The sequence below is a fragment of the Oryzias melastigma genome, linkage group LG18 (assembly GCF_002922805.2).
Source record: "Oryzias melastigma strain HK-1 linkage group LG18, ASM292280v2, whole genome shotgun sequence".
In the NCBI taxonomy this organism is placed as follows: domain Eukaryota; kingdom Metazoa; phylum Chordata; class Actinopteri; order Beloniformes; family Adrianichthyidae; genus Oryzias; species Oryzias melastigma.
The window spans coordinates 23462149-23469286 of record NC_050529.1 but is presented as its reverse complement, the minus strand read 5'-3'; the positions used below and the strand labels follow the sequence as shown (position 1 = coordinate 23469286).

The 7138-nt window shown below is 43.9% G+C and overlaps 1 protein-coding gene across 7 annotated transcripts in view; it reads left to right on the top strand.

The window, feature by feature from the left end:
* Window positions 1-826: 826 nt before the first annotated feature.
* The window catches only part of nrxn2b (neurexin 2b), an 802710-nt gene continuing 796398 nt past the window's right edge, over window positions 827-7138 (top strand). For 4 of the 7 annotated variants that reach the window (XM_024287558.2, XM_024287556.2, XM_024287557.2 and 1 more), the window contains exon 1: window positions 831-1124. The gene's annotated coding sequence lies outside the window, so the exon portion shown is untranslated. Of the gene's footprint in view, window positions 1125-6647; window positions 6987-7138 lie in introns of those variants that run through there. The other 3 variants (XM_024287560.2, XM_024287559.2, XM_036216867.1) reach the window with 3 other exon arrangements.

Here is a 7138-nt window from a genome sequence, read left to right as displayed (position 1 = left end):
TTGTCGTTGTGTTGGGGCTTTTGTTGTTCTGCTTTGGCTTTTGTTGTTGTGTTGCTCGTTTTGTTGTCTTGTTGTCTGCTATTGTAGTTGTGTTGTGGCTTTTGTTGTTATGCTTTGGCTTTTGTTGTTGTGTTGTGGCATTTGTCATTGTGCTTCAGCTTTGTCGTCATGTTGTCGGCTATTGTCGCCGTGCTTTGACTTTCGGCATTGAGTTGTTGGCTATTGTCGTTTTGTGGCTTTTGTTGTTGTGGTTTGGCTTTTGTCATTGTGTTGTGGCCCTTGTCGTGATTTGGCTTTGGTCGTGTTGAAAAAAAATGTTCTTTGTTTAAATTGCATTTTTTTGTCTGCTCTTGATTCACAAGGATTTTAATAAAACATATTCAGAAAAGCAATTTTGAGCTTAACATTCGTTATTTATGTCCTCCATCAGCAGAAAAACGTGATTTTTTTCAAAATCAAGGTGAGTCTTTAAAGTGTATTATAAAACTTGGTCTCTCCTCTTTCAGTAGAAATCAGGTAAACGTAAACAAAAGTGCTCCTAAACTCGACCTGTTCAACCTAAATACAAAGTCATTTTCTCCAGATTTGTCATTTCTGTGATCTGTGTCCCTCCACAGAACCAGAAAGCTCCAGGCTCTGTCCAGGGGCTGAATGCCGCGTCAGGCTGCCTCCCTGCGGGGTGGCGGGATGACGGGCTGACGGGGACAGAAGGCGCTCTCCAGCATGAACGGGGCGTGTCTCTGTGGGCGGCTGTTCGAGTGCGGCGCCGCTGCCTGTTATTCCCCGTGGATGCAGGTGGCAGTGCGTCAAGGAGTGCAGATCTAGATTTTCCAAGGACCTTCACAATAAAAGCCCGACTCGAGAAGGCGGCCGGGTGACTTTTAATCTGAAAGGACGGAGCAGAGGAGCCGCTTCCTGGCTGGTGTCTGGCTTGACGGCAGGAATGCAGGTGGAGCGGCTCGGCCAGGACCGTTCACGTCTGTGCTGAAGGAGAGACCGATGAGAGAAACCTGGTCTGTTCGAGCCTCTGGATGCGCAGGAGCGCGTGACTGTAAACTTATTCCAGGCTGGATATTTATGAGCGCTTCATAGTCTGGAGAAAAGGGAATTACTGCAGAAGAAAAGTAAGGACTTTTCCCGCATGTTTTCTGCGTGTGTGCGTGTGCACGCGCGCGTACGTGTTTGTTTGTGAGCGTGTTTCCTTTCTATGGTTATTTCTATCAGATGACAGATTCTGTCTTGAGAGAAAAACAGATTCTAGCTGAAAATGATCTATACAAACCTGACAGTAAATCATGCGTAATGGATCGATCATTGGGAATGTGTTCGGCGATCCGCTTGGGTTGGGGGCGGGTTCCTCTCTTCCAAGTAGAATTTGCGGTGATGGACACGCATGTTTTGGAGCCACGCGCAGGGGCGCGCGGGCGCAGGCACAGATGTGGATGTGCTTGGCGATGAAGTCTGCGCGTCGGCGTGTCTCCGGACTTGTTTCGGTGTCATCCTCACAGGTGATGGCAGCCAAAGCAGGAGGCTGTTTTCATCCGAGAGCGTTGGCGAACTGGATGTGCGCGTGGAGTGTCGCGGATGTGACATGTGTGATCGTTATGTGCGCATTCTTCCTCTCAGCGTCTGTTTCCTCGTGCGCGTAAAGCACTTCTGCTGCTAAATGGAGATTGTTGAAAGTCACAGGAGAGCGCGCTCTGATCCTGTCATCCTCCACTTGATGTATGGATAGTATTGATCTTTATGATCGTTTCTCTCATTGTGCCACGGTGGAAAAGCCCCCCCACCCCCCGATGTTGCACTTTCTGAGCACCTGTGTTCCTGGCGCGCTCGGACCCCCTCCTGCGTAAATCAGTCTCGGGACCCTCTCTGGAGGGAGTCGAAAATGTGATGCACCCAAGAAAAAAAAATGCGGGCTCGGAAGTGCGCAGACGTGTTGATGTCGCGCCGCGCGCGCAGCGACTGCTGCGCCACAGCGTCGCCAAACGCTGTCGTAACGATGTCTGTCCCCAACGCCCGCGCCTTTTAACGGGCGGAGGACGTGAGGAAAGGAGACGTGGTGGTGGTCAGGTGCGCGACCAACAGTTGGACCAAGCGCAGGGGTTCCAGACGTCATAAAGGTTGAGTGATTATTTGAAGCTGCCACACATTTTACCCAATTTATTAAGATATTTGTGTTGAACAATCATATTTATGACCTTGTGACAAATTGCTCCAATTAGCCCCATTCTGAGAGGAGGCTCCAGCTGTGATTGGCTGGCATGAATGACTTGAAGCTGGGTTCGCCCATCGGGCACATTGTTGTTTCCTTCCAGCCTCAGAAGTTGTTTCAGTGGAGGGTGTGTGACTCATTTCCTGGTTACCTTGTAAGGCTGTGACTGTGCAGACTCATAAAGCCAGAACAGAGGGATGTACTCAAACAGCACTTGACAAGTGTGGGATCAAAACTGCCGGGTTCCATATTTACCAAAAGTCAACTTTGACATCATTCAATAAGGACTGGCAGCTCCAGCACATTCTGTACCAAACTGTCATATTCTCCTTAACATAGTTGCTCCTAAAAAGCTCTCAACATCAGCTCAGTCAGGACTTCAGCTTCAGTTTTAGCTTTTGAAACACCTTAATCTCTCCACTTCACAGAAATACCGAGCAGACACCTTTGGTAGAGAAAGGGCCCATGCCGTACATAAGTCCACTTTTGTTCCCGGAGCTTTCAGTGCACTTCATGAAAGGTGCTTAACATCGCCTTTGTGGGGGAGAGTTGACTTATAATAATTGCAAATTTGGTTGCAATTTGAATAAATGGTTATGCGGCGAGTAGAGAGAGTGGAGCTGAGGTCCTGCGCTGCTCTTTGTTTTTTTGCTCGTCTCTCTGACACGAGGTTTTCAACAACTCTCCTGAATACAAATCTGCAGCTTTTCAACTCAAATGCCACCATTCTGGGTCAACACACAATCATCGTGCCATTTTTATGCAGCAGAAAATAACCTTTTCAAATGTGGGATTTTATTATAAGGTGGTGTTTTTTGGAGTTGGGATGAGATGCAGTTTGTTAGTTGTTATCGAGGGATAGATTTTGATGCTGGAGCTGAACAAGGTGAGACATCCATCGCCGCCTCGGCCCTCTGGTTTACCCACAGAGCGAAGAGGAGAGACTCAAAATGGTAATCTTTCTGTAATCCCTTGCAGGGCAGCGCGAAGAGCAATCTGCCTCATTAACTCACTTCTGCAGTTTGCTGCCTGGCCCTCATCCATCTTTCTGTCCGTCCATCCAGCATCCGCCCCGAGAGTCAGAGACAGAAGAAGTTAAAAGAGCTTTCGGGGAGTTAATTCAGCGGGCACTTTCACCTTAGCTTAAAAAAGGACAGAATATGGAAGATAGAACATGAGAACTCGCTTCTTTCTTGACTCACCTTAATTTTTCACTGTGGGTAGCCATGATGCAAAAAGGTGTCTTAAAGTTGAACTATTTTGGCATTTCGTTGTTGCATTTCCGAGTATTTCTCCTTTTAAATCTCTGTCAATCAAACTGTTGCAGACAGGCTCAGTTTGAATTAATGATCTTCTTTACATCACAACTCCAGCCAGCAAGACCAAGTGGGCTTCATATGTTTCAAAAGTGGCAGAAAATGTGGCACTGAATGGGTTTGTCCACAGTTTAATTTGCTAGCCAGATGAATAGCATAGCGTGCTAGCGAGCTCCACTGTAGTGAGCACTGCTGTATCGAGCTAAAGAGCTCTGCTGTTCACTGGGAGGCTGGCTAACTTAGCAAACCTTTCCACTGAAAGCCCACTTGAGCCACTGTAGCTTGCTAGCAAGCGCCACTGTAGTGAGCTTCCAAACTCCTCTGTACGAAGCTAGCGAGCTCAGCTGTATCAAGCTAGGAAGGTCCGGTATAGCGAGCTCTGCTGTAGCTTGCTAACAAGCTCCACTATATCAAGGTAGCGACCTCTGCTGTAGCGAGCTAGGAAGCTCTGCTGTTCACCAGGAGGCTGGCTAGCGTAGCAAGTCTTTCTACTGAAAGCCCACATAAGCCACTTTAGCATGCTAGCGAGCTCCTCTGTAACCATCTAGCGAGTTCTGCTGTAGCAAGCTAAGGAGCTCTGCCATCCATCGGGAGGCTGGCTACCGTGGCGAGCCACATTTTTATAAACCAGATGGGGGACACTTGGCCTTGCTGGCTGGGAATGCTGCACATGCACTAAACCCTCATCTGTTCCTAGTGTCTAGTTCAGGTTCTGGAGAAGAGAAGATGGTATCTTCACATTGACTGCAGTCAAATGAGCCGCCGTTCACATTTCTGTGGTCAAATCAGCATCACTGGATTTTTGGTGTGAGTTTCATCCAATACTTACGGTAGCAGGACTGAGAACGCTGGAAAATCTCCACCAGACTCCACGGAGCTTCTTGATGTGACCACGGAAATGTGAACGGCGGCTCATTTGACCGCAGTTGGAAAGGATTGTAAATCAATGAAAGAGCATTTTGATGTTAGCTTTGATTATTTTATCAAGAACTCTGAGAAACCAATGATTGAATGTATTGATCACAGTCAATAAACATTGGAGAATTAGCTAAAAGAGTCTTTGGTGAACTGGAAGGAGAAAGAATCAGGATTTTGGAGGAAGTTCTGTCCATGAAGATCTTCACTTCCTCGTCCAGCTGACATCCGGATCAGAACCATACGGCTGGACATTACCCAGATTGATGGATGTTTTTATGTAGCAGTAGTGAAGATTTATGCTAGCGAGACACAGAGCTATCATAATCAAGGGTGGAGCTCCAAAAGCCACGCCCCCTCAGTGGTGATTTTGGAAACAGAGGCTTCAGATCAACGTGAAAAATGGCTTTTTAAGACATTTCGGTTGTGGGATTTTGGTTAAAACGTCATAATCATAATTAAAACACTACTGGTAACATTTTTTTTAATAATTGTCGTAGAGGAACTTTAAAGTCTGAGTGCAGATAAATGTAAGATTTTATGTTATTGTGTGAATATTTGTAAAAAACAAATAGTGCCACACTGAGATCAGGATTCCCTGAGGCCTGTTGAGCGTCCCTCCTGCGGTCTCACCGGTTGCATATCAATGTCTGGATTGAGACTAATATTAGTCAGCGTGGCAGGACATTTATTATTAAGGATGTCAAAGTTAGTCTCTCTCTGCAGTGTGGTTAGATGCAGGGAAAAGCACCAAATTGTCATGTGATGACAGCAGTTATGATGAAAGCTCGGTGGGGTTTTTAACAACTTGCCTTTGGTCTTTCTAATTGACAAGGAGTTGTGAGACTTAAAAAAAAGTCCTGGATCTGTGCCTACTGTATTTCACAAAGATTTAATCATAAATTCATGCAACTGAGACTGAAGTGCATTTGAATATTGGATAAGCTTTTTTTTCGTCCCTTTTAAGGGTTGAAAGTAATGCAGTCCCAGCCCTCTTTTATCACATCTGAGGAACCCCAAAAGAGCAGCCACTGGCGATGAATTAATGAAGATGTTCTTTTCTGCTTCCAGTGAGAGCCTAATATGAAATATTCGCTTTGCCGCCATTGCTTAGGTTTTGACAGGCTCCAGAACTAGTCTGATCTTATTGGCCGTTGGCTCCAGCGTTTATGTTCGTTCATTTACTGTAACTTTTCCACGATCAGCGTCATTCCAGTAGATTTTGAAGTCATTTTGAAGTCATTTTGAAGGCGCTTTTCTCCTTCAAAATCTACTGGAATGACGTTGATTGTGTTAGCGGTTAAAAACTTACAGTACGTTAAAGATTTTGTGTTTTGGCGTTACTGGTGACGCCTCAGATGTTACGGTTTAAAAAATATATTTTTAAACATATTTAAAAGTTACTTTATATTACATGGAGTCAGAGTGTAGTAAAGTTAAAAGTTATAATGGCATTCTGCTAGCTTTTTAGACTATTTGGGCATCTAATAAGTTTTTTAGGGTATTTTTGAGTTTAGCTAATATTTCAGCTGCATGTTAGCTATTTCAGCTAATTTAGTTTTTTTCAGGTTTTAGGCAAATTTTGAGTTTAGATAATAATTCAGCTACATGTTAGCTATTTTGGCTAATCGATAATTCTTTCAGTTTTTTTAGAATAATTTGGACATTAGCTAATATTTCAGCTACATGCTAACTATTTTAGCTAATTTAGTTTTTTTTCAATTTTTTAGGCTAATTTGGAGTTTAGCTAGTATTTCAACTACATGCTAACTATTTTGGCTAATTTAGGAGTAGCTACATGGTGGCTGTTTTGACTAATTTAGATTTTTTTTTTTTTTTTTTTTTAGGCTATATTAGAGTTTTGCTAATATTTCAGCTACATGCTAGCTGTTTTGGCTAATTTCTGCTTTTTCCAGTTTTTTAGGCTAATTTGGCATTTAACTGGTAATTTAGATGGCTATCAGCTTCAGCTTTTTCAGCTATCAATTTCAGCATCTTCAGTGGTCAAATTCAGCTTACAGCATTCACATCTAGTTTTTAGTTATTTTAAAGCTATTGATGGTTTAGATTTGTGCTTTTTATCCAGTTTGCCCATGACCCGACTAATCGAAAAAAATAATTAGTGATTAGTCTACTATTAAATAATCATTTGTGTCAGCACTAGAGTGGGACTTGAAGTCTACATGCACAGCTGTGGGCGGGTCTACCTCCCTAAAGGAAATTCTAAATTTAAACTGCAATGAAACATTTTAAAACTCCTCTGAGTGTTGGGAAGTGTTGGTGGTGGACTGGAAATGCAGGAGACCAGGTGAGGTGGCAAAAAGTTTAATAAATAGACGGAAACATGAGGAAAAAGGTGACCACAGCAGATGACCTGAAAACCAGACACTGAAATAGGCTGGAGACAATTAACTGAAGTGAGGACAGCTGTGGAACAAACAGGCTTTTCCAAGACTTTTTTTGAGTGGATCATACTGTTACCAAATGTTACAGAAGGATTTTGGGATCAGGAAAGGGACTGACCTCACCTTAGCCCGCAGGTGAGATTTTACTTTCAATTTCTGGCAATCTCTCAAAGCATTCTGCATTATTTCATGACTGCAAGTGGCTCTAACTTGGACCTGCATGTGTGTGAATGCTCATGGGTTCTACAGAAGTTCTGGTGCCGAATAAGCTTAGAAGCAAGAGCTGC